Source organism: Hyperolius riggenbachi, chromosome 2 (assembly GCF_040937935.1).
Source record: "Hyperolius riggenbachi isolate aHypRig1 chromosome 2, aHypRig1.pri, whole genome shotgun sequence".
Taxonomy (NCBI): Eukaryota; Metazoa; Chordata; class Amphibia; order Anura; family Hyperoliidae; genus Hyperolius; species Hyperolius riggenbachi.
In genome coordinates, this window is record NC_090647.1 from 210,961,528 (window position 1) to 210,987,156 (window position 25,629).

The window sequence follows — 25,629 nt, forward strand, 5'->3', positions numbered from 1 at the left end:
CCTAATATTACTGTTTTCTCTTCTTTTTGTTGGTTTTGGTTCCCCTCAGGGTACCTTTCTACATGTCAATATATTTATATTTTATTACAAAGTTAAAACTCATTTTCACACGTATTATGAGCAGGGCCGGATTTACAACTCAGAGGCCTGTAGGCACAGGCATTCTGGTCTCCTAAACTCCGCCCCTGAACACAGGCCCCAACCCAAGTAAAAATTGTGAACTCTAATCCCTTTCTTATGTCACTAACTTATAATCTTACACTCTAATCACTGTCTCATATAATCTTTAATGACATGAGACAAGTATTAGGGTTTAAACTCCTGAGGTTAGGGATATGAGGCAGAGATTAGCAACAAAAAGAAAGAATGACTAGCACATCAGCATTCTATGAATGACCCGGGTAATCAGCAAAATCCATTGGTAAACATACACCGTGCAGCCTGCCAAAGCACCACTTTTCATCCATGGAAGAAGAAAGAAGGCGGGCACTGGTGCTCGTATCACCATAAAAGCATTTATTGGTGGCAGATGGTAAAAGCAGAGGAGGCCCCCGATGGAGAGCACTCCCCCCTACCTCACAGCTGTTTCACAACATCAGTTGTATCATCAGAGGTTTTGCGGGGGTGCAGAGAGGCAGACTGATAGGTAGTGGGGACTCGGGAGCGCTCTCCATCGGGGGCCTCCTCTGCTTTTACCATCTGCTGCCAATAAATGCTTTTACGGTGATACAAGCACCAGTGCCCGCCTTCTTTCTTGTTCCTGAGGCAGAGATTAGACTGTAAGCTCCTGAGGTCAGTGATCTGAGGGGGATGACAGCCCTCCCACATAAGGCGCTTATAGGCACATGCCTACAGTGTCTTATGTAAAATTCAGCCCTATCCTAATGAGAAGATGCTATATATGAGAGCTTGGGAACGTGAATTGGGAATTCAGATTGCCTCATCAGACTGGTCAGTTTCATGGGCCTCAATTTCTAAAGTAGTCAAATCTAATGTTATTAAAGACACAGCCGTTAAGCTTCTTTTCCGGTGGTACTACACCCCAGCCAAATTACATAAATTCTATCCTTCTGTATCTTCTTACTGCTTTCATGGATGTGGATCTGATGGCACACTCATTCACATTTTTTGGGAATGGCCAGAGGCTATTAAATTCTGGGATAAATGGAAAACTATGGACCGGCAGGTTTTTTGATTTACGATTTCTTTGACAGCTTCTCAAGCTCTTTTATAAATTCCCAATGATGATGTACCTGGTATTTTTCACATCCTAGATAGATATATCATTTTCGCTGCTCGGTGGAGTATTACCTTCCAATGGAAATCCTCTACCCTTGACACCTCTTTGGTTGCTCATGCTCAGAGATTGGACATGATTATGTTAATGGATAGAATGCATTATTATAGTATAGAGAATCTAACTAAATTCCATCTTATCTGGGAAAACTGGAAACTCTATAGACATTTATGATGGGCTTACATGAATATCTTTTTATAGATATCTCACATCCCCTGGATTTTCTCTTTTTCATTTATTTAAACCCTTTCTTGGTTATCAGGACCCATATGTGATACTACTTGACATGGCATGGTTTGTCTTATGTTGTAGTGTTTTTTGTTTTTTTTCTTTTCTTTTTATACTGGTTCTGCGAGCTTACAGACTTTACTGGACTTTATTTCCCTGGAATCTCAGTAGGGTGGTTTTAGTCCCCCATTTTCCAGGTGGATCAGATTTGTAATTTACTTAAATTGTGAGTGTATGCTCCCCCTGCTGTTTTTTTATGAATATTGTACTGTTCATTGGTTGTCTGTTTGTATATCCACTTTATTTTTTTATGCTTCAATAAAACTTTCCTTAATAAAGGGAAAATCCAGCCCTGATTATGAAACAGTTACTGACAAATTATTCAATGTACTCTGGCTGTAAAGCTCTGAATAAAGCGTCACCACTATATAAACAAATAAAAATGAGTTGAAACCATATCTTGGCAGTTGAAAGTGATCCAGACGCCTGGGCAAGAATCTCCACCGCTAGAGGCAGAGATTCCAAAGTGCACCACTGCCAGGTGTGCCCCAGTTTTAGCTCCCTCCAAAGTATAATAGATGTGCCCCCATATGATATAAGGCAGCCCCAACCCTCTCCAATATAATAGTTATTACCCCATAAAGTATTAGGCAGCCCTCCTCCCCTGTATAATAGCCAGATGTCCCCACCTATCCAGCATAATAGCTAGATGTGACCTTCCAACCCAGTATAATAGCCAGTTGTTCCCTTCCTCCAACCCAGTATAATAACCAATTGTTCCCTTCCTCCAGTATAATAGCCAGACGTGCCCCTCAATCCCCCCACCATCCCAAGTATAGTAGCAAGATGTTCCCCTTTATCCTCCCTCCCCAGTATAGTAGCCAGATGTTCCCCCTAATCCCACATTCATTTGAAAATGGCACATGGAAAAAAGGGCACTGGATATAGTCTAGAAATTGATTTCAGTTATAAAAGGGTGCCTGTTTGTAGCCAATGAGTGGGATTCCATTTACAAAAGGCACCCAATGTAGTGGCTTTCAGACTATAACCCTAACACTAATCCTCGCCCTAACCTTAATCCCCCAGTGCCTAACCATAACCCCCCATGGTGGTGCCTAACTCTAACCCCCCATGGTGGTGCCTAACTCTAACCCCCCATGGTGGTGCCTAACCTTAATCACCCATGGTGATGCCTAAGCTTTACCTCCCCCATGTTGCATAACCTTAACCCCCACGTGGGTGCTTAACCTTAACCCCCGTAGTGTTGGCTAATCTTAACCCCTACAATGGTCCCCCCATAACGGTCGCTAACTTTAACCCACCCATGGTGGGGTTGGCTAATCTTATTCCCCCCATAATGATTTCTAACTTTGACCCACCCATGATGGTGTCTTATCTTAACCCCCTCCCACCAGTGGTGGTGCCTAACCTTAACCTCCCATGGTGGTGCCTGACCTTTGCCGCATTCCATGTCAAACATATATATTATTTTGAACTGATCTAACCACATTAACTGATATAACCAAATGTAGGCACCTGCTAATATAGCCGATTTTTAGATGTGCTCATTGTAGCCACATTTTGTGTCAAAACACATATACAGTATATTATTTTGAACTGATTTAACCAAATGAATTGTCTTGTTGCGCATTTCAAGTCAAACATACATTATTCTGAAAATACTGTTTAACCAAATTTCTGACCTGCTAATATAACGGATCTTTAGACGTCCTCGTTGTTGCTGCATTTATATAGCTGTAGAAAATGGGCGCCTTTTTCTACCGCTTATAGCCAAATTGTGGGAAATAGCATTGAAGTCCGTAGCAGCACCCTTTTTTTACACAGATGGGTCTTGCGCCCTTTTCAACTGATACCCTAATCCATTTCTCCCTTCCCAGTAAAGTAGCCAGATATACCCCCTAATCCTTTCCAGTATAGCAGAAACTCTACAGAGAAGACAGAGAGGACCTCCAGTACCTGGAATTCAGAGGAGGTGAGTGTGTGCTGCCTGTCACCCACTGTGTTCCATCATGCTGCTTGTGGAAGTGTGGGGGTAGCACACCTGCTGCCACACAGTAGCATGAGGGGTGCCTGTGGAGAGGGAGGGAGGATAGATGTTGGGCCCCCCTCCCCACACACCCACAGCCCTGCACCAAGAGGCTAGAATCTATCCAGCCTCTGCCTCAGCCTGGCCCTGAAAAAGTGATCCATATAAAAAGTGATCAGTGATGTACCATATGTATGTCCCAGGATTTGCTATTTTTCCTGAGTGGTGTGAGCAGGGGGGTAATAAAAGGTTGATTATCTTAGCCTAGAATAAGCCTGATCAGGGAAAGCATATGCTGTATGCTAAGCTGACAAACAATGTTGTGATAGTAAGACTGCTGCTTATTTAAGGTGTTTTTGTTTGATACAAACATTAGGTTTGGACATTCTAGAAAGAGCTTTTTTGACTTTACTTTATCATCAGAAGCCCATTTGGTAGTATTTTGCTTAATTTTGGTACCTGTTTTTTTTTTTTTTTTTTTTTTTGTATTTTTTGAGCGAGGGGGGTGTAAATATTGTGTATATATATATATATTTGATTTATAAAGCGCCAACATATTCTGTGGTGCTGTACAGGAAAAGAACAAAATGTGGGGTGCATAAGAACACAGTCAATGGTATACTCTGAATAGACACTGGTACATAATACAGAATTGGTAAGCATAGTACTTACTGTCATGATCGGTGTCAGCACGCAGAGAGAATCTGATTATTGGCGATCTGCAGTATCACCAAGAATGCAGATATATACCCGATTATTGATGATCTGCAGTATCACCGATAATCCGATATATTGCTAACCTCTGGACACCAGCAAAAGAACACAATAAAGACAGTAATATATCAGATGGTGTGGAAATGTCCACCACACGGTAATTCCTCAGAGGTGTGGTTACCTCTGAATGGGAACCCCGTGAGTGAGATCCTCTAACCAGGCTGAGTGAGGAATCTCGACCCCAGCAGTAACCGTCTGCTTGGGGCAGGCGTCTCGGAGAGGCAAGCCTCAGAGATAACCCTCCAGTGGGAGACGTTCCACTGAAGGGAGAAAGGTCAGACAGGCAAGGGTTCGGCAACAGAGATGGCGGCGGCAGTACAGGAGCGGAAGGCAGAAGAGTTCGTCGGTAGAGGGAGCAGGCGATGAGGACGCATGAGAAAAAACTCTCACTGCATTCCTGCCTCTCGATTGGCGCCGATAGCGCAATCTGCGGTCCGCCTGTATCGCCAAAGAAATGGCATCGTCCACGGACTTGGGCTCTGGGTGTCCCAACATTAGTTCAGAGACTGAGTCTGATAGGCCTGACAGAAAATAGTCTAACAGGGTGTAAGATCCCCACCTAGATGACACAGCCCACTTTCTGAATTCTGTCGCGTAAACTTCAACCGTGTCTCGACCCTGCCTGAGAGTCTTGAGCTTCCTCTCGGCAGTGATCGATGCATCCGGATAATCATAAATTATAGCCATTGATTTGAAAAATTACTCAACTGACGTGAGAGCCGTATCCTCGGGTGGAAGACCATATGCCCAGGTTTGCGAATCCCCGGACAATAAGGTCTTAATAAAAGTCACCCTTTGCTGCTCAGAACCTGACTGGGTAGGTCGTAACTCAAAATAAGATAACACCCGGTTACGAAAATTCTGAAAGTCAGATCTTTGCCCTGAAAACTTTTCGGGCACTGACATGCGGAGATCTGTGACCGGAGGGGATTGCACTGTGGCCACAGTCGTCTGCAAGACCCGTACAGACCCAGCCAACTGGTTGATCTGAGTCTGTTGTGTATTAACCACCTCGATGAGGTTATTAAGCGAGGTGGTTAGAGTCTAGATCTGACTGCGTAGTGCTTCCATACCAATGGTCTGCTGTTCTGTCATGATCGGTGTCAGCACGCAGAGAAAATCTGATTATTGGCGATCTGCATTATCACCAAGAATGCAGATATATACCCGATTATTGATGATCTGCAGTATCACCGATAATCCGATATATTGCTAACCTCTGGACACCAGCAAAAGAACACAATAAAGACAGTAATATATCAGATGGTGTGGAAATGTCCACCACACAGTAATTCCTCAGAGGTGTGGTTACCTCTGAATGGGAACCCCGTGAGTGAGATCCTCTAACCAGGCTGAGTGAGGAATCTCGACCCCCAGCAGTAACCGTCTGCTTGGGGCATGCGTCTCGGAGAGGCAAGCCTCAGAGATAACCCTCCAGTGGGAGACGTTCCACTGAAGGGAGAAAGGTCAGACAGGCAAGGGTTCGACAACAGAGATGGCGGCGGCAGTACAGGAGCGGAAGGCAGAAGAGTAAACGTTAGACAGGCAGAGGTCGGCAACAAGGATCAGATAGGCAAAGGTACAAGATCAGCAAGAGATAGAGTAGTCAGGGATAGCCAGAGTCAAAACAAAGATCAATATACAATAATCCCTAAGCTAAGGTGTGAAATCCTTAGTATCAACACCAGGGCACTATACTAAGGTCTGAGCGCTAACACAACAAGTGTATTCATGACAGCAGACAGTGAACAATTGAACACTGTGGGCTTAAATGCTGAAGCCCAGCTCCACCAGACCGCCCAGGGGGCTGGAGCTAAGGTTAGCAAGTGATTGGCTGCCTCCTTAGGGAATAAAGCTCCTGCCGTCTCGCGCGCGTGCGCAGGACGCTCTGCCTCTGCCTCCTTGAGAGGCCAGGTCCCTGATCCATGCCCGCCCGCACACGGAAGGCCGCCGGCTGAGCAGCGAGACCCGCCACCATCCTGTCAGGCACGGCGGCGCCCGCCGTGCTCTGCGCCGGCGGCTCCATGTGCGTTACGGGAACCGCCGGCTGGGATGCGGAGGCCGCCTCCACGCTGCCCTGCGCGGCGGCGGCTCCGCTATTGCTCACACTTACATTGACAAATGTAGTGTGATGAACAATATATAGCAAATTCCATGACACAAAATGGTGAGGGAGCGTGTATATAAATATATATATATATTATTATTATTATTATTATTGATTTATAAAGCGCCAACATATTCCGTGGCGCTGTACAAAGTAAGATACAAACATGGGGTACATAATACAGACAATTGTGTACACTAATATATAAGATACATAATTAGTGACAAAATACAAAAAATGATACAGCATACAGAATATAAAATACAGAAGTGGTAATGACAGTGATAAAAATAACATGATGAATAAAATGTATAATGATTTCCAAGACACAAAAGGGGGGGAGAGCCCTGCTCTTGCGAGCTTACAATCTAAAGGGAATGGGGGGAAACAAGAGGAGGGGTAGTATACGATAAAATATATAAAGGCAGTGTGTTTTAGGATACCTAGTAGGAGTGCAATTTTGGTCTTAGGACAAAGAGAAGTGGCTTAGGGTAGCGCATATGCTTGTCGGAACAAATGAGTTTTTAAAGAGCTTTTAAAAGTAACAAAGGTTGGCGAGTGACGGATGTGTTGTGGGAGGGGATTCCAGAGAAGGGGTGAAGCGCGTGCAAAATCTTGTAAGCGTGAATGTGAGGCGGTAATTCTAGAGGAGGACAACAGAAGAGCGTGTGCAGATCTGAGATTGCGATTGGATTGGTATCTGGTAATTAGTGAGGATATGTACCGGGGAGAGAGATTGTGGATATATATATATATATATATATATATATATATATATATATATATATATATATATATATATATATATATATATATACATACATACATACATATATATATATATATATATATATATATATATATATATATATATATATATATATATATAATTTTATTTTCTATATTAGTTGTTCTATTGGCACTTTGCATGTATACTCATTGTTACATGAGATAAGTGTTTTGTTTAACATTTTTCACAGTTGCTTTGCACAGTTGGCTACTCTATAATAAACTTGATGGATAATGATTCTCATTCATTTTCTAAATGAATTTTATTTTACCTTTTTTCTATCTTATTTATTATCACTTCTCATGTTCACATATTAGTCATATATACAAGAAAACATCTGACCTAAAAGTTTACAATATATGCCATTGTAAAGCTGCAATGCACAGCCTTGACATCTTGACATTTACCAGTACCTTGGTAGAAAAATAACAGGTTGTATCAAAAAGTATTTTTTCCTTTTATCATAGAAACCAGGAGTTGGGAAATAAACTGGATTATATTTTATTATTCTTGTATAAAACTTTCTTTAATGGCTATTATAGGTACTGTGATACGTTAATTTAGGTGAAGGTTGCAATAATGCTCAATAATCATATTAATAAGTTTAAGCAAATTCAGGTCTAATATTTAGGTGGATGGGGAACCCGGCCAATTGCAAGAGTCCACTATATCTATGAGGGGGGCCACACTTTTCCCCTTGTATCCCAATGCTGTACCTTGCAAGCATCTACTGTAGTTGCTGTCTTCTCAAAAAGCTGCTTCATTATCTAATTCAACTGAACCTGAACTGGGTGTTTTCTGTTTTGTTTTTTAAATAAAAGGCGTATGTATATTGTCTTCTATACTAGAATTGTTATATCTTTCATGTATGTCTGTCTTGTCGATTCCCAGTATAAGGTAGCTTTTTGTGCCTGTCACCTTCCTCTTGTGTAAACAAGGATATTGATGATTGCAATTTGAATTCACCAATATTCTGCTAGCAGCTATCCCTGAGCATACATGTAAAATAGCAGTCAGTAAAAAGGGTGCCAGTTATAGCCATTATTCTAATATAGCTGCTATTCCGACTGGTAAAATGGGTGCCAGGAAATGCTGTAGAATTTTGGCAATTTCACCGATATTTTACTATCTCTTATCCCTGATAATAATAATAATAATAATGGCAGTATTTGTACAGCGCCTTTCTCCTGTCGGACTCAAAGCGCTTGCGAGGCAGCCACTAGAGCGCACTCAGTAGGCAGTAGCAGTGTTTAGGAGACTTGCCCAAGAAACTCCTTACTGAAATAGGTGCTGGCTTACTGAACAGGCAGAGCCAGGATTTGAACCCAGGTCTCCTGTGTCAGAGGCAGAGCCCTTAACCATTACACTATCCAGCCACTGCTAATGTGTAATTAAACCAATATTCTACTATCCCCTAGTAATCTACTATACTCTACTTTAACCTAATTTAAACCCTCCCCTATTTACATCTAACACTAAATGCCCCCACCTACTCCTAACACTAACCATCCCTGTATATATGCCTAACCCTATCCTCCCTTCATCTATTCCTAACCATAACCTCCCCCACCTACTCTGAGTCCTAACACTAACTTCCCCAGTTTTAAAGACGCAATTCAACCAACCAGCTTTAAAGCTGATAATAACAACTTCAGTAAAGTCACAATTTACTAGAGCTCTCTAAAGACACTAATTACAGAACCTGATTTCCCCAGAGCCTCTCAAAGCCCCTAATTTCAGCAGTCATAAAGTCATTATTTACCTGGGCAGTCGCAATTTACTCAAGCAGCTATAAACCCGCTAATTAGAACTGCTGTAAAGCCAAAATTTAACCAAGCCCCATTTTATACAGTTAGCACCGTTAATAAGGAGATTTGCTTTGCCTTGAATAGAGCACCCTTTTTTCCTGGCTTGGATTGGATTTTGAAACGTTAGCAGAATACACATTCCCATGCATTGTTTTTACGGGCACTAAGTTCTATTTTTTAAATTCTGAATTCTGCATTCTGAAATTCTGAATTCTGCATTGTTGGTCAAAAAAGCAAGCATCTTTTTCCTGTTCATAGCCATGAATAGGAAACAATTGCATATGCAAATATAGGCACACACAAACTCAAAACAACAGTAACAAAACCCAAACATGTGGAGCTAGGCCCTGGGGGGGGGGGGGGGGGGAGGGGGCTGTTTATGGTGGAATCTGGTAGTGTCTTTAATAATAAGAGACCCTGCAAGTGTCTGCCTACTTTAGGTAAATCAGTAAAAGGGGTCATTTTGACATCTTGCCTAATTATAGTAATGGTGGCAACTAATGATCCAATCTTTTTCATCTAATTTTACCAAATCTATGTAGTAGAAGGGTAAACTGAGTGAATACATTGAATGGATAATTTAGGTAGTTCCCTTATATTACATAGAAATGGTAAGATTGGATGAAAAAGATTGGATCATTAGTGGCCACCATAAGAAGTTGGATGTTAAAACCTTGATGTAAAAGATGAAGAAAAAATACTTAAATAATAAATAGTTTTTTACGTGTACCCCTCTTTCTACCTCTGCCTTCTTCTTTTTTGATGTTTATTCTTCTGACTTCACTACTGTAACATTTTTTTTTTGTTTGTTTTTTTTTGTTTTCTTGCGTCATCATATTGTGTCATCATCTTATTCTATGTGTTTTTCTGATATTTTTTGTTCGGTCTGTCAGATCTCACTATTGATCCACTTATCTGGACCAATTGAGAATGCTTCTTTAAGAGAATTCCCTTTTGGTTACATACCCCCGAGGTATGTAAATGCCTGCTGCACAGCTAAGGCCAGCACACTTAACAAACTTACCTTAGGGGAGGTTTGTTTAAAAAGTTTTCAATTTGTATTGTTTAGATCTCCTTAAGGTTCACAGCTATTTTAAAACTGGGTGGCACAGTCAGGGCCGGGCCGAGGCAGAGGCTGAAGAGACTCCAGCCTCAGGGCGCAGTGTGGGAGGGGGTGCACAATTCATTTAGCTGTCATTCCCAATTGTGTTTGAAGCAGAAAGAAATAAGAAAAGCACATACATGACAGTGGCTGCAAGCCAGATAACTAGAGATTAAGGTGTTGGGGGGTTGGGGTGGGCTGGGGCGCCTCTAGACTAATAGCAGTCAGTGTGTGACGGCTGGGGTGGGAGGGGTGCGCCCCGCACTTTGCTGTCTCAGCCTTGGGTGCTGAAGGACCTTGTCCCACCTCTGGGCACAGTGGTGAGGTGGACAGCATTCTTACCTTCTATAGCTAGGTCCCCAGTTTGCAATCAAAGTCAGGGCTTTAGCTGCATAGAGTTTGCAAGTTCCCCTCATGTTTGCGTGGGTTTCTTCCAACACCCCAAAAACATACATATACGTTAATTGGCTTCCCTTAAAATTGGCCCTAGACTATGGTGGACATATGACTATGGTAAGGATTAGATTATGAGCCCCTCTGAGGGAAAGTAAGCGACTAGACTATATACTCTGCAAAGCGCTCCAGAAGATGTCAGTGCTACATAAATAATAATAATTGTTAATAAAGCATGCAATATCATGCCCAATATTACTTCCCAACCTTTAGATTCATCTCTATGCTAAAACTTACACAATACAATGTATCTATAAAAAGGAAAAATATGCTACAAAAAGAGATACTTAGTACATTGCATTACAAGAGAATATTTGTAGAGTATTTATAAAAAAGTTGTATATTTCTGTCATGTTCTTTGTGCTATTATCTGTTATTGACCCATCTACAAAACGGTCTGCTTATTTGTAGCTGTGTCCTTAATGTTGAACATCTATGATTGGCACTTAGGCAGATGTCTGTGATTCTCATTGACCTTGTCATCATTATAGAGGTCATACATGCTCTCAGAAATGAAATGGTCTTGAACAAATGCCTCGGACAAGTCAGAAGCAAACTCACCTTAGACATCGGTAATGCATGTGTTCTATCATCATCTATTTTCCCCTTCAACAAGCGTTCTTATGTAGGCCATGGTCAGGACAATCACATTCTTTAGTACTATGTGACCTCCATCACATTGTTTGCTAATGGCATAGTAGCTGGTTGGCCTTAAATGCGATTGACTTCAAACTGGCAGCCCAGCACTGTACAAATACTTGGAAAAAAGTAAGAAGCCATCAAACCTTGAATACAAGTCAGCTGAGTGACAAACTGATGATGAGAAGAATATTACACTTCTAGTTCACTCGCATAACCTTTTGTTTACTGTTTTATGGCTCAGGATGATCTTACCGTTTTATTTTTTATGTGAAAAGAAGCAGAAGAATAGTCTGTTCTAATAAAGATTTTGGAATGATTTTCTTTATAAATCAGTCATTAACACCTAAATGCAAGCTTATGTAGATAGGCATGATCATTTACTATAACGTACACAAAATTAACATAATCTTGTCTTTACAATATATGGAACAATCAAGCTTTTACAGTGATTTCAATAAACTTTAATTGCAACTTCTACTGGTCAGATAAAATGCAATCTGACTGTACATTTCCTTTACTAAAACTCACCTTAAACAGTTCCTGGTTAAACAAAAAGACAGAAAAAGGCCTTTTTTTAAACCAAACAATTTGCTTTTTTTACCATAAAAATAACGCACAATTGTATATATTATTATTATTATTATTTAGTATTTATATAGTGCCGACATCTTCCGCAGCGCTATACAGAGTATATATAGTCTTGTCACTAACTGTCCCTTGAAGGAGCTCACAATCTAATCCCTACCATAGTCATATATACATGTATTGTGTAGTGTATGTATCATAGTCTAGGGCAGGCATGGGCAAACTTGGCCCTCCAGCTGTTAAGGAACTACAAATTCCACAATGCATTTGCCTTTATGGGTCATGACTGTAACTGTCAGACTACTGCAATGCATTGTGGGACTTGTAGTTCCTCAACAGCTGGAGGGCCAAGTTTGCCCATGCCTGGTCTAGGGCCAATTTAGGGGGAAGCCAATTAACTTATATATTATCTGTATGTTTTTGGGATGTGGGAGGAAGCCGGAGTGCCCAGATGAAACCCAGGCAGACACAGGGAAAACATACAAACTCCTTGCAGATGTTGACCTTGCTGGGATTCGAACCGGGGACCCAGAACTGCAAGGCAATTAAATTATTATTTTTAAATGTTTCCAACTAAAGAGGAACTTTACTGAATATAACGCTAGGTTTGGAAAAGAGAGAAAGCAAAAAAAAGAAAAAACGCATGGACATCAAGTGCAGGGGAGAAATAAGTAATATTTTGATAGTAGACTACTCACAACCCTTGTTTGGTTAGCCAATCAACTATCTATGCTAACATGTAGGCAAATACTGTCACCAGTCGGCCTTGACAGTAATGAGAGTTTGCTGCTCCAATAAATGAACCATATGATAAAACCATTAATTCCAACCCCCCCCCCCAACACGGGTGACTACATAAGTGAGAAAAAGACTAACTAATTCAAATTTTCAACATGTATTCAAACCTAATCATACCTAGTAAATCTTTCTGCAATAACTTTAGCAAAAATACTGATATCTATGTTTACAAGATGAGAGAAATTCGGTCTGTAATTACTAAATAATGATACTGGACTCTAGCAAAAATTTAGAGAAAGATTGTTCTTGGGAAATGTAATCCATTAAGTGTACCAGTTCATCCTTTTATAACCACTCTGCGACCGCCTAGCACCGATTGCCGGCCGCAGAGTGTCTCCATTGTTCCTCCATGATACCATGTGGCGTCATCTCGCTAGGTGCGAGATGATTAGATGGGAGCTCGTGCTTGCACAAGCGTGAGCTCCCGTCTGTAAACAAAGCGGGCCACAACGATCAGCCTGCCAGCCCATAATGGGCAGGCTGTTCCTTACATTTATATAAAAAAAAACATGTATATAGCGCTGTGATCTTGTTCAGTGCTGTACACAGAATTGCCTTGTCACTTAACTGTCCCTCAGAGGGGCTCACAATCTAATCCCTATCAGAGGCATATGTCTATGTATGTATACTGTAGTGTATGTATGCAGTTTATGTATCATAGTCTTGGGCCAAATTAAAGGGAAACGAGGGAATAAGAATTTTTTTTTAAATGCTTTTTTTTCATTTATTAAAAAAAAAAACAACCTAAAAATCACAGCAGCAATCAAATGGCACCAAAAGAAAGCTCTATTTGTGAGAGGAAAAGGAGGTAAAATTGATTTGGGTGATAGAATGTATGACCAAGCAATAAGCCGTTAAAGTGGTGAGTTGCCGAATTGTAAAAAATGGCCTGGTCACTAGGGAGGGTATAAACCTCTGGTCTTCAAGTGGTTAAAGAATTTAAAGAGGAACTGAACCAAAAAAAAGTCACTAAATTGAGCCTCCTCATCCCCTTGAAATGAATGATTAGACACAAAACACTTGAGAAGGGCAATATAAAAGTAGACATATTTGTGCAATACAACTATGAATAAAAGAGAATGGCAGGCTCCATCTTGCAACTCTCTCCCTCCATTTTGCAGTTGGAGTTAGACATGTCCATTCACGCCCACAGAATGAGATTTGCAGCCCAGTGTCATGAGGTCATCATCAGTCGCCCTGTTACAGGAAAGTGACAGCTGTGGCTTCTGCTGCTGCCTTGCACTGTACTGGCACATGTCTTGATAAAGTATTATTTTTTCTCTAACTATGCCTCCTGCAGTGTGAGATCGTCTGCTTGTCATCCTGCAGCTCTCCCCTTTATTACTTCACTCTTGTTAATTTCAGGAAAAACCTTTTTTTTTGCCAAAAAGCAACGCACAATCTCCCCCTCTCGCTATCAGTTCACATACACACTAATAGAGGTTTGGCGCTTCACAGTGTAAAAAGGACTGTTATATTTTTTTATTGGATATTTGTTTAGTTTTATATAGAGTGAAGCATTAACAGTGAAGCATATATATTCATTCATGTTTTTTCTGGGAAAAACTTGTTCAGTCCTTTTTACACTGTGAAGCGTTTCACTGATATTACTTCACTCTTGCTAATTTCAGAAAAAAACTTTTTTTTGCCAAAAAGCAACCCTTTCAGATACACAATAGGCTTGATTCACAAAGCCGTGCTAACTGTTTAGCACGGGCGTGCTAAACAGTTAGCACGTGAAGTGCCGCTCGCAGACTTTTGCGCGTGCAAAGTGCCGCGATCGCGTGACCGTAGACATTTGCGCGCAATAACGTGTACTTTTGCGTGTGCAAAAGTCCGCGTTATATCGCGCGCAAATGTCTGCGATCACAGCACTTCACATGCTAACTTTTTAGCACGCCCGTGCTAAACAGTTAGCACGGCTTTGTAAATCAAGCCCAATGTTCCATTCTCATTATCAGTTCACATACACACTAAGAGAGGTTTGGTGCTTCACAGTGTTAGAAGGACTGTTATATGTTTTTAGTGGACATTTGTTTAGTTTTATATAGAGTGAAGCATTAACAGTGAAGCATATATATGTATTCATGTTTTTTCAGGGAAAAACTTGTTCAGTCCTTTTTACACTGTGAAGCAATATAAGCGCTTTTATGAGCACTTTTTAGCCATCAGGGCTCCCATTGACTTACATTAAAATCGCGATCGCGGTATAATCACTCAGAAAAGCGCTTATAGTGTGTCTGAGCCCTGCAGAGAAGGGGAGAAATGGTGAGGAGAGAAAAGCTGAAAGAGAGGGAAAAAGATAGTTAAGTGACAAGACAATATGCTCTGTACAGCACTGCGAAAGATGGCGCTATATAAATCCTATATAATAATAGGCAACTGTCCCTGCGTACAGCAGGGACAGTTGTCTCTGTGTAGCTGGGCCCGTGCTTTTTGCCACTGCGCATGTGCACAGCATGGACCCAGCCTCACAGAGACAGGAGGATGGGGCCAGGGAGCCGAGCGGACGGCCGGATGTGCGGCGGGTGAGCGGGCAGCCGTGTGAGCGGGCGACAGACGCGCGTGGCCAGGTAAGGGGGCGGCGGACACGCGCAGTGAAAAACAGACCTAGAGCCCGTTTTTAAACCAAGAGTACTTCTGAGCGTTTTTCAAATCGACAGTGATTTGAAAAGCGCTTGGCTAATGTTACCCTATGACTGTGTTCTCCCAGCAGCGTAGTGATTTTTTCTAAAACGCGAACACACTGCATGTAGCATTTTTTGGAGCGATTCATTCAAGATCGCTCTAAAAATCGCTTCACAAAATCGCACTCACAAATTGCTAGCGATTGCTATTGTGATTTTGGCGTGCTCTAGTCCAGAAAGAAGAGGTATAGGGAGAAATTGAGAATAGCCTGAGATGGAGCAGAGATCTTATCTGTATTGCAGACTCACATCACACAGAGGCTACTTACCTGTAATAGGATTCCTGTCACTGCCAGTCTCTCATACAAGTCAGAAAACAGCCCTCTTGGAGTCTAGGGACTGTCAAAAACTGTTCAATTTGTTTAACACCTTATACAAACATGCAGTCATTATAACAATGGGGAGAGACCAGACAGATTTTTGCCCATGGACCCTCCATGCACAACTCTGTATCATGCTGCCCTCTAATTGCACTTTTATCAGCTAGCCATTGCCTTACAACAAAGTTAAGTTTCTACAGTCCCTAAGCTGGCTGTCAGGATTCTCTTTTCACAGCGCCTCCTGAGTCCTGATGACTCACTGTGTCAACAAACAAAGCTGCAGGGGATTTGCATAAGCAGGAGAAAATCTCCCATTGATCTCTGGGAGCCTTGCCCCGGCAGAGTAAGTCACAGAGGGTGTGGCTTATCAATATAATTGTATATTATAGTTCATTCACATATTTTTGTACATATAGTGTACTGTTTTTGCCTGCAATTTTTAACATGGATTGCAATGCTCTGTTTTCATATTCTGAGTTCAGTTCCTCTTTAAGGAATTTTTAATTTGAGTTGTGGTAAAGGGTTAATCAGCTTGGTTTAAGTATCTGAGTCTAAATTATTAATTTTAAGAGTATTAATCAACTCTGTAACTGGGGACATTTTCTCAGCTCAGTATGTTTTTCACATCAATGTTTTCAGGTTGAGCTTGTACAAATTGGTACGTGTTGTGAGCCATGATGGAATAAGAGCCTCATATCACTTTATTCAGAATTTCCTGAAATAGTGCATTACAGACATGTGAGCTGTAAGACACTGTAAGACACTCCATGAAGATTGATCTTACTAGATCACCTACAGCATTTACCAAAAATACTTGGGTTGTGCCTAGATAATTTTTCTAACAGTGGCCAATCAAGAGTGGTAGAAGACCAATTTAAACATTTGGGGATATAGATACACAGAGATTTGCACTGATGCATGTGCAAAATTACTGAAAATCGGTAGTTTATTTTATTTATTTCAAACTTAATCTTTCGGTGGTGCTGTGCTTTATGCTGGACATTCTAGAAGATATGGTGTGTGGCAAACACAAAAAAGTACTTTAGAATTACACTCACTTAAAGGATCATTAGGAACACCATACTAATACTAATTTAACCCCCTTTCACCTTCAAAACTGCCTTAATTCTATGTGGCATTGATTAACCACTGTGCTGAAAGCATTCTTTAGAAATGTTAGCTCATATTGATAGGATAGCATCTTGCAGTTGATGGAGATTTGTGGGATGAAGCTCCAGTTCCATCACATCCCAAAGATGCTCTATTGGGTTGAGATTTGGTGACTGTGGGGCCAATTTTTTTTTTTCAGTGAACTCATTGTCATGTTCAAGAAACCAATTTGGAATGATTTGAGCTTTGTGACATGGTGCATTATCCTGCTGGAAGTAGCCATCAGAGGATGGGTACATGGTGGTCATGAAGGGATGGACATGGTCATAAACAATGCTCAGGTAGCCCGTGGCATTTAAACGATGCCCATTTGTCACTAAGGGGCCTAAAGTGTGCCAAGAAAACATCCCCCACACCATTACATCACCACCACCAGCCTGCACAGTGGTAGCAAGGCATGATGAATCCATGTTCTCATTCTGTTTACGCCAAATTCTGACTCTATTGAGGCTCATCAGACCAGGCAACATTTTTCCAGTGTTCAACTGTCCAATTTTTGTGAGCTCGTGCAAGTTGTAGCCTCTTTTTCCTATTTGAAGTGGAGATGAGTGGTACCCGGTGGGGTCTTTTTCTGTTGTAGCCCATCCGCCTCAATGTTGTGCATGTTGTGGCTTCACAAATGCTTTGCTGCATACCTCGGTTGTAACGAGTGGTTATTTCAGTCAACGTTGCTCTTCTATCAGCTTGAATCAGTCGGCCCATTCTCCTCTGACCTCTAGCATCAACAAGGCATTTTCGCCCTTTCCCTGTTTTTCCCTTTTCACACCATTCTCTGTAAACCCTAGAAATGGTTGTACGTGAAAATCCCAGTAACTGAGCAGATTGTGAAATACTCAGACCGGCCTGTCAGGCACCAACAACCATGCCACGCTCAAAATTGCTTAAATCACCTTTCTTTCCCATTCTGACATTCAGTTTGGAGTTCAGGAGATTGTCTTGAGCCGGACTACACTCCTAAATGCATTGAAGCAACTGCCATGTGATTGGTTGATTAGATAATTGCAATAATGAGAAATTGAACAGGTGTTCCTAATAATCCTTTAGGTGAGTGTATATTGTTTAATGCTACAAAATTGTTTACGGTGAAATGGAAGCAGAGCTTCCCTCCTGCACTATACTGCCATATTAATATGGTGAATACCAACCTACCTCTTTATCAGCTCACATATCAGTCTAGATCTCAGTTTAATACGTTTGACAAGATATGAAAAGTGTGGGTTGATTTGTCTGACGTAGTCATTCCTCATCTCAACATAAATGCCATGGTTCAGAGCCATCAATTCTAAATTAATCATAATAATGAATTAATAATAATAATAATAATAATAATGGTATTGAATTATATGTCTGTATGCTGATATGGTCTTCAGTTTTCTTCTGTATTTTTTTATAGTTTTGTGTGCTGAAAATTGTCTGTAATTTATGGTACACTTATTTGAAATCTGGATTGCTAGGGGAATGTTGTTGTAACGTTTGCATTCATGCATTGCACATGAGACAACATGGACGATGCACAAGATATGCAACAGAGATATGCAGAAAAAGTCACTAAGTGGGAAATAACTGAAATGACAAGACCAGGAATAAATGAATGAATGAATGCAGTTTAATAATAATGCAAGGGACATAAATAAATGTAATCAGCAGTGTACATTAACCGTCCTCAAGTACAATAACAGAAATAAATGCAAAGATTTCCAAAAGGCAACGCAAAGTAATATTCCTGCAGGCACGTGTATTCTACAGGCATACACATGCAATCTGTGATATATACAATTAGACTACCCTGCATAAGGTATAAATGCAGAGCAACCCAGTGTATATACAGTTGTGTGCACACAGATACCAGAACCTGGATAATATATACAATAGATATACTTACAATATATCTACAAGGCAATTCACGGTACACAGGGGACAGGCAAACGGGTAGTCATACAGGCCAGACATAAAACAGAACAGATCATACAAGGTAGTCGCTTGGGCAAAGAATGGTCAACAACAAGCACAGTTCAAAACACGGGAAGGCAATCAACAAGAAACAAGGATCTCAGGATACCAGGACAGGCTAGCACACGGGCTTAGCAGCAACAATGAACTAGCAACTGGGTGAATGTTCAGGCTTGGCTAAATACTGATGCTAGAAGATCAGGTGACAGATCTCCTCCCAGCAACAGTCTGCAGAGACACACAGTTCCTGAAGGAGTGAGCCCTCTGCTGGTGGGCAGAGAGAAGTTCATGTTGCAAGCAACTTAAGCAACTTGAGGAGAGCATAGACATCTGCTGGTGGAGAGGAGGAAGTTCATGCAGGCAGTTCATAATGTCACCAGCAGATGTGGATCGTAACAGTTGTGTTACAAATACAAATTATTTTCAAATAAAAAATGTTTAGTGTATTTTCTTGTCACTTAACTGTCTCTCAGAGGGGGACTAAATCTAATCCCTACCACAGTCATATGTCTATGCATTTATCATGGCCTAAGGCCAATTTATGTGTAATGTAGTGTATGTATCATAGTCTAGACTCTAGGGCCAATTTAGGGAGAAGCTAATTAACTTATATGGTTACTGGTCGTTAACCATGTTTTCTTAAATAGTTTTTTTCTGGTATTTTAGGATTTCAGGCCTTATTCCTCATGTCACTTATCCCAGTATTGTGGAGAAGCTACCAGCTCTTTTCCACTGATCTAAATGCAACTGTAAAATATGCCTTTGTTTTGTATCTATTTATTTTTTTCTTAAGATGTTTCTTCTTTAATGTGTTATATTACTACACATTTGCTGTTTCTTATCAGTGATGGACAAACATGTTCATTGCCGGACAGAACGTATGTTCCCCATTCGCATTTACGCAAATGTTTCACTATTGTTTCTTTGCGTTTTTGTGTTTTCTTAGACGATCTTTCCCTAAAATTTGAGTTTGTGTTTAACATTGAAGTCAATGGCTGCCCACTTTAACAGTTAATAGCAAAGTTCCCACACATGCTAGAAATACCAAATTTGCAGGGTATGTTAAGGAAAATAGTGGCCTGGGGTTGCTATACAGCCACAGTATTGCTGTATAAGGATCCATATATGAATCCATATATAAATCCAAAAGTACCTATGATTTGGACACTAAAAAGTTACATTTAAAAAAAATATTATATGGGGTCCTCCTCTCCCAAGTCTCTTTAACCCCTTGTCACCCATGCAGGACTGGAATAGCCAGATTGCAGAGCCTATCACATGGGGCTTTGCAGCCTGAGCTATGCCAGTCCACATTCCATGGTATGGGAGGCTCTGGAAGAGAGGTGTGGCCAAGAATTCCCCTCTTCCCCAAGCATTAGTTCAGTCCATCTACTAGGGGCTCTTACCTTCCTCCGGTGCCAAGGAGGAAGTGGGAGCATATGTCCTGGGGGGTTCATGGTGGCATCTGGGAGTCCCCATTCAGAAGGGGACCCTAAGATGCCCGCCCCCTCCCCAGCTGAAATGATTATAGGGGTACTGATGTACCCCTTACCCATTTCCACAAAGAGTTAAAAAATAAATAAAAACTCAACCTCAAGAAAATCCTTTAATGTTCTTATTAAAGATAAATACTTACCTTTGGTTAGTCTCACACAATTATCCTCGGAAATGGTCCCACACCATATCCTCTTGATACCGACAAACAATGAAGAATGCCACATGCGTTGATCACTGCCTCGATGACCAGTGAACAGCACCATATGTATTGATCCCATTCCCAGCCGAGGACTTGCTATACTAAGTATAGCAAGCTCCAGAGCATCTTTATAATTACCTCCAGTGCCCCCGTGCCCTCTATTAGTCTTTTAACAGACCACAGAGGATTCACATTAATTTGTTAAAAGACCAATGGGGGCACTGGAAGGGATTTTAACTGTGATAGTGAATACAAGCAAAACGTATGTATAGAATTTTCTTTGTAAATGAAACAATCCTATACAGATAGTGTCCCCCCCCACCACCCTTACAAATTACTTGAGTTACAATGTTTCAGAGAGATACAGAATTTTCATCATGTACAAATATACAATACTGTTTTTATTACATATTTTTGTTGTTAAGTGTTACATCATTATATAAACTGTTTGTCATGCTGCTTGCTGTTTGAATTCCTGCTGGTGTCACACTATGGACTTCACATGAACTTCCGCTGTCCACCAGCAGAGGTCTTACCTCATCTCTGGAACTCTGTGAACAGTCACCAGACTATTGTGAAGTATTTAAGGCTGCCTCTAGCAGAAGAACATCGCTAGATCATTTTGTGCTGTTGGCCTTGTGCTCTGGTCACCCGTCCTTGTTCCTAGCTCCTTGCTTCCTGTATCTAATATTGATCTCCGGTATTGACCTCTTGCCTTGTCTGACTACTCTCTTGCTCACTGTCTTGTACACTTCTGATTTTCTTGTCATTGATCCTGGTTTGTACGACAATTCTCCTGTGTGCTGATTCTGCTGATACGTGTCTGTATGTATTGCATTACTATTGCTATTGTATATATTGTGTGATCCGTGTTCCTGTGTATTGCTATTGTATATATTGTGTGACGCGTGTCTGTGCATATTTGTTGTATATTAGTTAGTTAGTCAGGGTGATATTGGGGCACTGCTGTCATTGTACAATTGCATGCATATCGTTTGTATGTGTATTTGCACTTCTGTAAATAAACACATTCATTCACCCTTAAATCCAATCTGTACAGACCTCAGTATTTCCTTAAAAGTGATCTCTATTTCCTGTTTTGCCTTGATAAGGATCTGCATGCGCATATCACACAGTCTCGCACGTGTGCAATGGGACGCATTCCACGACTCAGTACAGCGCACTTCCTCCTTCCGGCCAAGGGGGAAGTGTGCGGTACGGAGTCATGGAATGCCTCCCATTGGACGCGTGTTAGACTGTCTGATACGCATAGAAGCGGCGGGCAGCTGGGTAATTAACCCCCTCTGTCCCATCCGCACACCTGACCCAATTACGCCTCATTAGATTTATGAATTCGAGTAGCTAGCTACTCGTTATTACTCCTGTGCTGATCACTATAAATCACCTCACCTTTTCATGTAAATGGAGACAATTTTGTTTTTATGTTTAATAATCTTTTTTTAAGGCTTTTCTTATAATTTCTTTTATTTTGTTTTTTATTCTTTTTTAGTAAGTATATCAGTAGTAAGAGAGACTTACTGGCAGTGCAGACTAAAACATTTGTCTGGAATTAAGAGAGAAAAGGCCCTTCAATTAATAAAGAAACATGATTATCATATTTTTATTTTCAACCTAACTACATCAATCCATAACAACTAGTATATATTCCTAGCTCTAGACACAACAGAGAGGAATTTTCTATGTCAATACCATTAAGAAAAAAAAAATACCTTGACTTCACATTAGCTAAATATCCCAAATATCTCTTGACTTACGGGCTGATTCTGGACCAACATCTATTGATGTGCAAGAAAAAGTAAAGAGTATTTGTAATGTGCTGCTGACTGTTTGTTACTAAGAAGACATGCCTTATTTTTGTATTATATCTCAAGTTTCTTTAGCTTCTCATTGAGCTATTGTTGTAATCTTTTCTATTGCAACATCAATATGAATCTCAGACAAAACCCCTGGAATCAGATTTATAGAACCTTTCAATGTATTATGTGGGTAATCAGTGACATTCCATAGCCCGCATTATATATCAGGGAACTGGTGTACATTGAAAGTACTTTCTGTATCAAAGAAATCAAAGGAGATGTCTTGTTTATTACAAGAGGTGAAGGAGAATAGGAAACTATTAACGGTTATAGCCCAGACTATAAACACATATGCCAATAAATACCCTTTTAGCATTTAAAGTGTAAGTGTATTTATAGTTAAGTTTGCCTAAAATGTCCTAACATGAGGCACTGATCTACTATCTAGTATACTTGCATTATTGCTTTTAGTCTGATTCTGTAATACTGGTATGTCACTCACTTTGAGTATGTACAGTATAAGCTGTAACTCTGAGCTTACATTGATGTTTATCCCTGTTTTAGAAAAAAATATAAAAGCACATCTTCCCCACTGCTTCTAGTTGTCTTTATGCAATCTTGGGATTTTATTATTAGCACTGCGCAATATAACTACAAGACGTGGGTGCATAAGACAAAGCATTTACAACATAAGTATGACAATTAATATAAAGTGTTCCACAAACAAAAAAAACAACAGTTGTAAGAAGAATTGGGGAGCTGGCTCTGGGGGTTGTTATATACATAGTGAAGGACACACAAGGTGGGGTAGTAAGTTAAGCTGTATATAGATTACCAATGAGTTCCACATTCAGCAGGATATAGTTAAGGCTTACTACTAAAGAGTTGGAGAGTGAGCAATGTGTAGTGGGAGGCAGTTCCCTTGTACATGTGAATGTGAGGTAATTCTAGAAAAGGAAAGAATGTGATTGGTTGAACATAGGTAGGGGCTGGGGTGGTATTTGAAAATTCATGAAGCTATGTATTGAAGGGAAAGGTTGTAAAGAGCCTTGTAGGTCAGAGTTAGGAGACTGAACTGGATCTAATGGGCAAATGGCAGCTAGTGGAAGAGGACTTGGCAAAGGGAAGTAGCTCGTGGGGAGTGAGAGGAGAGGTGGAGAGGCATCATGCAGCCCAGTTCAGTATGGATTGAAGTTGTGCCATTCTGTAAGGAAAACCACAAAGCAAAATAAAGCAATTAATAAGGTGGGATATTAAGGTCATGGACTAATATTGTAGTCATGTCATGTGTGAGGAATGGGCAAATGTTTTTAAGTTGAAGATAGTAAGCTGTGGATAGCGAATGAATGTAAAGGTCAAATGGGAGAGTGAGTCAAAAACTCCCCCTAGGCAGTCTGACTGGGGTTACAGCAATAAACTTGAAAACTATTGTTATTTCTGGTGGAGAGATGGATTGGTAAGATGCTCAGTAGTGATGGCAGGACCATTTGGCACGTGAACGGTTCTAGGCCAACAGCCAACAGTCGCCATTTGCCAGTTTGTGGTAAAGGCGAACAGTACGAACCATTTGCACCTATCATATACTTTCCCATAGGGCCATTTTTTACCCTTCATCTGACCAGATCACCACCCAGGCCTCCCCCCCCCCCCCATTCCCAGTGGCTATTTTCACTCTGGCTGCTGTAGTCAGTGTAGGGAGAGGAGCTGCTGCTTGCTGTGCTTCAGATACAGGGTCAGTGTTAGATAAGTTGCATTGTTATATTGTGCTGTGTAGCTGCTTCCTAAATGCTCTGCTACTCATAGCGCACCAGCTAGGGACCCTCCAATAGTCCTTTTAAAGACTCATATGGACTAGACGTGTATACAGTTACAGTGCAGTGTGTGGCTGGTTGCATCACTGCGTTCTAGCCCGCTGTCACTGTGCATAAGTGATTGATTGTCACTGACTCCCACACATTGTCACTCATGTCACTCACCTCTGTGCATTAGTTTCAGTGATATCAGAGCGTGGTTAGAAAATAAAACAGTGTCACAAATATTTTTTCCACTTACTGATTGTTGATTAGCATATGTTGGTACACCAACTCACCTTACTGTGCATTACTTTCAGTGATATCAGACAGTCAGTCAGTGACGTGACATTTCTGACAATATTCCTTGGATGTTTCTATCTGCCGTGGTGGTTCATGATCCCACAGCCATGGCATATGTGTTCTTCTGCAGAAGAAAGTCATTACCTCCCAGTCCCAGAATGCAGAAGATGTGGTTAACTGGCTTACTCAGTGTTCTACCTCTTCATGTCAATAGTAGTAGTAATATATATATATATATATATATATATATATATATATATATATATATATATATATATATATATATATATATATATATACATACACAGTGGTGTGAAAAACTATTTGCCCCCTTCCTGATTTCTTATTCTTTTGCATGTTTGTCACACTTAAATGTTTCTACTCATCAAAAACCGTTAACTATCAGTCAAATATAACATAAGTGAACACAAAATGCAGTTTTAAATGATGGTTTTTATTATTTAGTGAGTAAAAAAACCTCCAAATCTACATGGCCCTGTGTGAAAAAGTGATTGCCCCCCTTGTTAAAAAATAACTTAACTGTGGTTTATCACACCCGAGTTCAATTTCTGTAGTCACCCCCAGGCCTGATTACTGCCACACCTGTTTCAATCAAGAAATCACTTAAATAGGAGCTATCTGACACAGAGAAGTAGACCAAAAGCACCTCAAAAGCTAGACATCATGCCAAGTTCCAAAGAAATTCAGGAACAAATTAAAACAAAAGTACTGTAATTGAGATCTATCAGTCTGGAAAAGGTTATAAAGCCATTTCTAAAGCTTTGGGACTCCAGCGAACCACAGTGAGAGCCATTATCCACAAATGGCAAAAACATGGAACAGTGATGAACCTTCAAGGAGTGGCCGGCCGACCAATATTACCCCAAGAGCGCAGAGAAAACTCATCCGAGAGGCCACAAAAGACCCCAGGACAACATCTAAAGAACTGCAGGCCTCACTTGCCTCAATTAAGGTCAGTGTTCACGACTCCACCATAAGAAAGAGACTGGGCAAAAACGGCCTGCATGGCAGATATCCAAGGCGCAAACCACTTTTAAGCAAAAAGAACATTAAGGCTCATCTCAATTTTGCTAAAAAACATCTCAATGATTGCCAAGACTTTTGGGAAAATACCTTATGGACCGATGAGACAAAAGTTGGACTTTTTGGAAGGTGCGTGTCCCGTTACATCTGGCGTAGAAGTAACACAGCATTTCAGCAAAAGAACATCATACCAACAGTAAAATATGGTGGTGGTAGTGTGA